General features: G+C 29.9%; 1 protein-coding gene across 2 annotated transcripts in view; it reads left to right on the forward strand.

Annotated features, from left to right (window-relative positions):
* The window catches only part of LOC120890497 (uncharacterized), a 57,197-nt gene extending 48,400 nt beyond the window's left edge, over positions 1–8,797 (forward strand). For both annotated transcript variants that reach the window (XR_013427974.1, XR_013427973.1), the window contains exons 5-6: positions 1,924–2,050; positions 6,833–8,797. The gene's annotated coding sequence lies outside the window, so the exon portion shown is untranslated. The remainder of the gene's footprint in view (positions 1–1,923; positions 2,051–6,832) is intronic.
* Positions 8,798–10,128: the final 1,331 nt, after the last annotated feature.

Below are 10,128 nucleotides of genomic sequence, written 5' to 3' on the forward strand. Positions count from 1 at the left end.
GCTATTAAATACTGTATAATTGATACAATTTTTATTTGTTGAATTTCAAATTTGCTAGTGCTTTTTCAATTGTTTCTGCTTTTTTTTAATTTGTACTGAAGATTTAACCCAGGGTTGCTTAACAATAAAGCCACATACTCAGTCCTTTTTTTTGTATTTTATTTAGAGACAGTGTATTGCTAGGTTGCTAAGTGCCTCAATAAGTTGCTCAATACCATATATATAAGACAATATTATATATAATATTGTCTTAGAATTTATGGTCCTTTTTTCTTATACTCCTCAGTCACTGGAACTATAGTTGTCCATCATTAGAATGGGCTCATTTGCTTTTCAAAAGCACCAACATTGATACTGGTAACTCTGTTATGTTTATCTTTAATAGCTTCTGATTTTGCTCTTTTGATTAAGACTTTCTTTACTTTTAGTTTTTAAATTTTACTTTTTATTGGGATGGATAATTTGATAATAAATTCTAGTCATTTTACGGCTTACTAATTTTTTTTGTATGTTTTATTTTCACCTCAGGTATAGATGAATTCCAATTTTTACAGCTGTATGGAGGTCTAAGTGAAACATAATAACCTGTATGGATATTGTTAAAAAAAATGAACCACAATTTTACCCAGTTTTTTAAATGCACTGTATATGCCCAAAGGACATAAAATCAGCATACTACATTGACACAGTCACAATAATGTTTATAGCAGCACAATTCACAATAGCTAAGCTGTAAAACAAACAATTCAATGATGAATTGGTCCATTCAATGATGACAGGATAAAAAACTGTTGCTTTTGTACACAATAAACTATGAATCGGCCATAAAGAAGAATGACTTTATGACACTTGCCAGGAAATGGATGCATCTGGAGATTTTATGCTAAGTAAAACAAACAATTTCTTTAAAACGAAAAGTTAAAAGTTATTGCTGATATGTAAAATCTAAAGCTCATAAAGTGGGAAGGGTAAGAAATGAAGATCAGTAGAGTGCACAATGGTAAACAAAAATTAAATAAAAGAATAAATAAATAAACAAAAGGGACAAGGATAGAAATATAAAAGATATATATCTGTAAGTGAATCCTACCATCGTAGCCACCAAAAAGAACAGGATTTTAATTAGGATACGATATATCCCATGCTTGCATAATACCATAAAAATCGATTTTACTGTCAGGTAGAACTAGAAAGAACCAATAAAATTAAAAAATAATTATATTTGTTTGAAGAGCTATATGTATATTCTATTAAAATGTCATACAATATAAACATCAATCAAAGTTTGTATATATATATATATATATATATATATATATATATATATTAAAATTATAAAAAGCAAAATGCAAACAGGATTGTTTTTGCTATTTTTATATTAATAACATACATAAAAAACATAAAATGTTTGAACTTAAATAAACTGTTAAATATTTTCTTTAAGTGTTCTGTCTGCCTTGTTACATTTCAAAATTCCTCTTATACCATTGATGTTGGAATTACTAGAGATCTCACTACACATTCAGAATAGCCAGCTCTATTAGAAAAATAACAAATAAGATTCTACACATTAGTAAATCTCTGATTAGTGGTTATACAATTAAAATTTGAGGATTCCCTTTCTTAATTACCATAATTTTCTCATCTGAAAACTATGTATAATTTATATCAAGTATACAAAATTACAAAATATATATTTTGTGATAATGCCTGAGTTTTGTATTGTGTTTCATAAATGTGGAGTATGTATACTTTTTTAAACTTCAATCACTTTTTCTGCAGAAGTAGATAATAGTATCATTGTTTTCCAAAACACTACCTACATGATAGTCTACTAACTCCCATTTCAACTTTAATTACATTATAGACTGTGCAAATGTTCATGTGGTCAAAGTATTATTTATCTACCTATTCTTATTTTAGGAACTGTTAACATTTATGGATATAGCCATTGATTTTACTGAAGAGGAGTGAGAATGCCTTCAGCCTTCTCAGAAATATTTATATAGAGATGTGATGCTAGAGAATTATAGAAACTTTGCCTTCCTGGGTAAGTTTAATTTCTCTTTAAAATTATTAACTACTAATTATTATTTAATTTATTTTTGTTGCAGAGTATCTTCTGGGAACTTCTCTATAAGAATGAGTTTCAGATTTGTGTTTCAAAGAAAAAGGGCATTTTTAGTACAGATATTTTACTCTCTCTCTCTCTCTCTCTCTCTCTCTCTCTCTCTATATATATATATATATATATATATATATATATATATATATAATTATATATATATTTTTACTCTTTAATCTGTCTCTTTTTTTGTGTGGTACACATCCTTCACTTTATATAAGTAGTACCTAGTATAATTTAGTGATGTAAACTATTGTAGACTACAAATAGCAGGGGACATAGTTGAGTCATTCAAATGTCAAGGAGAAAAACAAACTGAAAAATATTGAAAGAGTAGTTATCTTTCAGAAGAAATTTTCAGAAGCTTAGGTTTATTTATTTTGATTGTAATCATTGAACACATATTGCCCTATATTTGGCACATTTTCAAATTCATTGTTGTTCTCTGTTTTCCTCTTTAGTGATGTCCCATCTTATTCAGATTAACCATCAAAACTTACCTTTGGTTTGTAGGGCCAGCATGATCTCTTTCAAATCTTCTTGTGAGGACACCTTTAATGAAGCAAACAAAAGAGAGAGACACACACACAGTAGAAGGGAAAAAAGAAAAAATACTGGCCACCCCTCTTAACAGCTGCACATATAATACTCCAAAATTATATACCTCATGATACCATGACTACATTCTATCCCAGTGTTTCTTTAAACCCAAGTGTTAGCTAACCAAGATTAGGTATAGTTAATACAAATATAGAGCCCCTTTTCCCTAAGGACATTACCACAGAAACTAGATAGTGCACCTGTAGAGTTGTCTTAATAGCTTCAGGGAGAAACTGCTGGGCATTACAATTTTGGGACTTGGGGTGCCAGTTACCATCACTCCCACACTTTCCTGTCTATTCCAAGGTCAGAATACCTAATACCTTCCCTCTTTTAAGAGGCCTATTGAATAAATAATATTACTTATCTTCTTAATTCTGGTGGGGGCAAAAAATAGGGCAGGCATAGACAACAGCAAGTTCCAACATCAGTAAACATCCACCTATGAATATTTTTGACCCAGATGAAATTGAGTAAACATGAAGTTATCCAATCTAACAAGTCCAAAATCCATCATCTTGTTGAACCTTATTAATGATATCTTTAAGGTAATCTAAGTCTTTTGAAATAAAATTACAATTATAACTTAAACTAAAGGAACACATGTATTAAACTTCTGATATGCTTTATGATGTAACAATAACAGACAATCAATTGCAGCATAATTGTCAAGTATGGCTTGACAATGTTGTTTTTGTTCTTCATTAAACATATTTATATCCATGGAGGCATGACTAATACTGTTTATGATAGCATAGGCGAGTTTCATAGAAGTTTTATAAGCCTTTAAAGCTAGTCTAGGTAAACCCACTAAGGAGAATGTGAAAGCATTAAATTCTGCCTTAGAGAGAAACTTCATTGAATCATCACAGTTTTTATCAAGAGGAATAGACCTTTTATGAATAAGTTGCACAGGGTGGTGACCTATTAAATACTATGTGGATGGTAAGGACACATTATTCTGCTAAGAAAACAATAGATACCATGAGACTTTTTTGCAGGGATATATCAATTTTATGCAAGTGAGTCAAAATATTGTAATGGTTCTAGAAGTCCAGGATCTGACAGTACTGAATTTCCCAGAGCTGGTGTACAGAAACAGAGCAAAATTGTTATTAAGACCAAAGCATTTACAGAATTTTCTGTGAGTTTAGCAATCAAAGCAGTAACAAAGTTATCTAGAGTACATTCTAACCCCATTTTAGCCAACACCTGTTGAGCTGGGGCTGTTAATGATTTTATATCCCCCCAAGTTACTAGAATTCATGTATCTTGGGGTCCTATTTTAATGATTCTCCTCTTTTGAGGAGAATGATTATTCTCTTGCTTGGATGAACTCTTATCTTCCAGGGTTAAATGAAACTTAGAAATCAGCTTGTGAATTCCCTGATGTACATTTATAATTGCTATTTTTCATGCATGAAGCTAGAGTCCAAACAGGATATGTTGGCATAAGTGTAGCAGTCTATGCTTTTTCCCACGTGATCAAAGGCATAGGATCTTGTCATGCTGGTCAGGTGAAACCTCAGATATTACATATTTTTTGGTAATGGCTGTAAATAAAACAATATTTAATGCATATTAACATATGAGAGGCTAGATCTTTGTTTCTGTTTTTAAAGGAATGTGTTAGGATACAATTTGCTCACTCAACAAAAGCTTATCCAAAAGAATTATGAGGAATTTCATCATTTAAAACTATATCTCATTGATTAAAAATTGTACAAAAGGATGAGACATAAAGGCAGGAGCATTATCCATCTTTAAACAAATAGGGCCTCTAGGAGCAGATCATGCTTGGTTTTTTCCATGATCTCTGCTGGAACTGACTTGACATTTTCTTTTCATAGATTCAATTCTGTTAGTAAATATTTTTCTGTTGTTTTGTGTTTTGCAATAATGCATTAGTAATCATAAATATTTTGAAGTGAATAAATTATTATACTTCTACTTTTTAATTTTTTAATATTTTTTAAAATTTTGATTAGTGATTTAATTTCTTGATCATTGTTTTTTTATTGTGGTATGCTTGGATTATATTCACACTTCTTACATGTATAGGAAATGTGAAAATATATATGGAATCTTTGACTATAATATCAACCATACACAAAACACAGTGTGTGTGTGTGTGTGTGTGTGTGTGTGTGTATATATATATATCCATCCCACTTCTCTTTATATATCCTATAGATTTTTAATTTTTACAGTATTTTACAAGTTGCTTAGACTTGTCTTAAACTTGGTACTGCTAGATTAGCCTCTCCCATATTGGTAGAATTTCAGATTTGCACAGTAAGAATGCCCCTCTTATTTTTTCTTAAAGAATTATTCACATAAACATTGTGCTCATTGATGTTAATATTTTTCAATTTGACTTTCTAAACTTTTTTTAAATAGTTATTTAGTGTTCTTTGAGTAATTCATAACTCTCAGTATCCTTATGTTAAATTCTTAATTTATGTTTTTTTTGTCACTTGGATTTAGCCATGCTTATCTTTGTTTATATTTGCTGTCCTATTTTTTACTGGTTTATTAAAGGATCCATCAGTAGATTGGGAAAAAAGTATAAAAAGTTTAAATAAATAAAAATAGGCAAGAACAGTTCTGCATCCTTTTAATATTTGCTAATTGGGAGGCCATGAAAAAGTACTTCATTTGAGAGAAGTCACAGAAATTTAGAAACAACATAGCTCAAACAATTTTAAAAAGACTTGTGTTGTAGTTTGTGATTTAGAATTTTTGGGATAATCTCAAGAATTACACATGAAACATTAAAAGTTGGATTACCTAAAAATCCAGAATTGCCAGTATTAAATATGTATCCATGAACAATTAAATCAGAAAATTGAAGAGATACTTCTGTTTTTGTGTTTAGTGCAAATATTTTTCTCAGTATTTAAGCTAGGGACTCAATGTGTGTGCCCATCAATGTCAAATGTGTAAAAATATGTACTTATATACTATTATTATTTAGTTATAAAATATTTTGTCTATAATAGTGTTATAAGAAATATATGCAGGACTTTGCATTAAGTGCAATGTGGCAGATAGATCTTAAGTTGTAGAAGCATTTGATTCACATGTGGATGTCAGATATTTAGTGAGCAAAATTTTGCTCACCAGGTACTGTGTTTTGTGTAGGGTTGATATTATAGTCAAAGTCTTGATATTTTTACTTTATTGAGCATAACAGTTTTAAGAGTTTTATTTTACGACATAGTGAGTGTATTATGTTCTTCATAAATACTAGTAGAAGGAATACAATACCGTGTAAGTACAAAATTGATAATTATATGAAATAATGATTGTGTTAATTTATTCTATTTAGTCCTTTTACCTTGTATATATAGTATAAAATACCATGATATATTTATAAATAAACAAAGTTGTATTTGAAAATAAAGAAAATTCTCATATCACATGAATGTAAAAATATAAAAATCAATTTATTATACTTGACTGTCATATGTTGAATTCATCCAAGTATTATGGCCATAGGCTATGCAAGGGTTTATAGTCTTTTAAAAATGTTTTTATGATAAATGTTATAGACATATGTGTATATTACTTAGTAAATTTTTTGTTCATATTTCTTTTTAAGAGTTTATTGCCTCTTTACATTTGTTGAATATTTATGGTATTATCACTCAAAATCTACTAGTTATTTTCATGTCTCTAGGTCATAGTAGAAAAAAAATATTTTTTGGACACACTTTGAAAAAGCCAGAAATGTTTGTATATGTTTTACATTCCTCTTATTCTACTGACAGTGAAGGTAGGTGGTAGATATTTCCTAAATACACAATACTATTTTATAGAGGACAAAAGGCTGTTCATGATACTTTTCTACACTTTATTATATTACTCTTCTTAATGATGTACTCCTCTTGGATACTGTGGTCTCTACAAGAATTTTTGTAATATTCTCAAGGTAATTTTGTATATTTTTATTCAACTAATATATTTTTTGGATTTATGGTGACTTTGAACTTACTAATTTGCTACACTCCTGATGTACTTATTTTACCTTAATGTCATGTTATGTATGCAGAATATATTTATCCCAGTCTAATAGGTATTTTTTTAAATTTTTGTTTATTTCAGCCATGACTGCTAATCATACCCAAGAATATTTACCAGAAAAGGGCTTAAAACATATATTTCATGAAGTGATAAGTGCAAAATATAGAAGTTGTCATCTTGACTATTTACCACAAAAAAAAAAATATGGAATACTACAAGTGAGAGTGAACACCAGAAATCATATAAAAAATCATGCCTTGTTCACCACCAGAGAATTTATACTGGAGAGAAGTGCTACAAATATAAAGAATGTTGTAAAGCTTTTAGTAAAAAAAAAAGGTCTTATTTACCACAGAGGAAACCACAATGGAGAAAATCCCTACAAATGTAAAGAATGTGCCAACACTTTTGGTAAAAAATCAGGCCTTATTTACCACAGCAGAAGTCACACTGGAGAGAAGCCCTACAAATGTAAAGAATGTGGCAAAGATTTTGGTCTAAAATCAAGCCTTATTTGCCACAGGAGAACTCACACTGGAGAGAAGCCCTACAAATGTACAGAATGTGGCAAAGCTTTTGGTCAAAAATCACAACTTATTTTTCACAGCAGAAATCACAGTGGAGAGAAGCCCTACAAATGTAAAGATTGTGGCAAAGCTTTTGGTGAAAAATCAAGCCTTATTTGCCACAGCAGAACTCACACTGGAAAGAAGCCCTACAAATGTAAAGAATGTGGCAAAGCTTTTGGTCTAAAATCAAACCTTATTCGCCACAGGAGAACTCACACTGGAGAGAAGCCCTACAAATGTAAAGATTGTGGCAAAGCTTTTGGTCAAAAATTACACCTTATCTTCCACAGAAGAAATCACAGTGGAGAGAAGTCCTATAAATGTAAATAATGTGGCAAAGCTTTTACTCAAAAACAGGCTTTATTTGCCACAGAAAACTCACACTAGAGAGAAGCCTTACAAATGTAAAGAATGTGGCAAAGTGTTCAGTCAAAAATCACACCTTATTTGCCCCAACAGAACTCACACTAAAGAGAAGCCTCACAAATATAAAGTATGTGTCAAAGTTTTTACTCAAATATTACACCTTATTGACCACAGGAAAATTTACACTGGAGAGAAGCCTTACAAATATAAGAAATGTGCCAAAGCTTTTAGCAATAAAACAGTCCTTTTTTGCCACAATAGAACTCACACTGGAGAATAGCCCTACAAATGTGAATAATGTGGAAAAGCTTTTTTAAAAAAATAAAATGTTATTCACCGCAGCAGAAGACATCCTGGTGAATATGAAATGTGAATAAAGTGATAATACTTTTAAAGAAAGAGTAAATCTTGGGCCTGGGGTTGTGGTTCAGTGGTAGAGTGCTAGCCTCACGTATGTGAGATTCTGGGTTTTATCCTCAGCACCACATGAAAATAAATAAGTGAAATAAAGGTATTGTTTCCAACTACAACTAAAAAATAAACATTAAAAAAATGAAAAACTAAACGTTATTAACAATAAGATTTATACAGAAAAGAACCTCTACAAATTGAAACAATGCAGCAAAGCTTTTAATAAGAAATTAATTATTTTCACCACTAGGCTACTTATTCTGGAAAGAAGACATATAAATGTAGAGAATGTAGAAAGATTTTAAATTACATATTATATATTACTAGACATCTGAGAAAACACACTCGAGAGAAGCTATACAAATGAGACCATTGTACCATTACTCTAAGAAAGGGACGACATTTAATCATCACCACTATAACCATAGCATAGAGATAGTTTTGAAATGTGAAAATTGACAATGTGACAATTCCTCCAAAATTTATTTACCAATACTCAGAACCTGTGGATACAGACTGGTTAGAGAAAATAAAAATGGAAAAAAAATTGTAGCTACATGTTTCTTAAACACTGCTTATTTTTGGCGAATTCATTGTGCCCAGAAATGCTAAAAAGTTAAATAATATATCAAAAATGTATTTAAATTTTAAATTCATTGAACATATGAAAACTTATACTAGTAGTAAAAATTGAACAGATTTTGCCCAAAATATATGCCTTATATAACAATAAAACATTTATAATAAATGTGAGAGTAAAGTTATTATCTGTATATTACACCTTGATGTATATGAGGATCAGTAAAATACAGAACTCATTTAAGTTTAAAAAACAAGTAGTTGTCTTTCACTTTTGCTTAAATTTATTAAGCATTATCAAGTTATTTTGTAGAAATATCAGTCATAAGTATCATACATTCATAGTGAAGAAACTTCATCTTTGAAAGAATATAATTGTTTTTCTAATTCAAACATTACTATTTTCACTTTTGAATACTGAGAAAAAAATTATATGAAATCTATTTTTGATGTTTAACACTGAAGTGTAATATTTTAAACTTTAATTTTTTTTTTTGTATTTCAGTTTACGTTTAGGTATTTTTATACACTGAGCCACATTCTTAAGCCCTCTCTCCACTTTTTCAAATTTTGAGACTATCTTGCTAAATTGCTTGAAACCACACTAAGTTGCTGAGGCTAAATTTAAAGTTCTGAAACCACTCAGCTTCCCAATTTGCTGGATTACAAGCATGGACCATCATGCCAGGCTTACAGTGAATATTTTTACCTATATTTACCTTATGTATTCAATATGTCTTCATAACTGAATATTTGTTTATATGTTAACACTCATGTATTGCATACTGTTGTTAAATGACAGACATAATAGTGTTCCCCTTGACTAAATTTTCTATGTAACAGTAAAACATACTGTTGAGTAAATAATACTTTAGCATCTGTTAATACTTTTACAAATTTTAATCAAACTTAATGTGGAATACAATTTATATAAGTCAGATCATTATTTTTTTCTGTTTGTATTTATGGTGAAATTAAGAGTTTTAAGAAGGATATCGATATAGGAAAATAAGCCCCAGATTTTCATATCTTGATTTATAAATTTTAAAATTTTAATGTTTTAATATTTTAACATTTCCTAGTGATTTGAATAGACTGAATTTCCACAAACTTAAAGGTAGCTCTTACAAGAGAGAAGAGCTTTATCTTTCTTGTGTGCATAATGGCCTTCTAGACTTCATCCTCATTGGAGACATTTCATTTTTCTGTGAATGAGGTCAATGATCAGTATTTTCATGTACATTAGTAAATTCTGACATCCTTGTTATTCCATAGGTAGTGTTATTTTAGAGCAGAAATTAGAGAAATGGATGTGGAGTCAAGGTTGAGTGAGGCCTTACACTTATGACAAAATAATCAATGAGCTATGTTTTATAGTCTCATTTTCTGAGGACCAAGTAGTAAGAGGTAAACTGAGAAGGTTGTATTTAAAGATTATGTTTCTAATCATAA

This window comes from Ictidomys tridecemlineatus, chromosome 11, assembly GCF_052094955.1.
Source record: "Ictidomys tridecemlineatus isolate mIctTri1 chromosome 11, mIctTri1.hap1, whole genome shotgun sequence".
Classification (NCBI taxonomy): Eukaryota; Metazoa; Chordata; class Mammalia; order Rodentia; family Sciuridae; genus Ictidomys; species Ictidomys tridecemlineatus.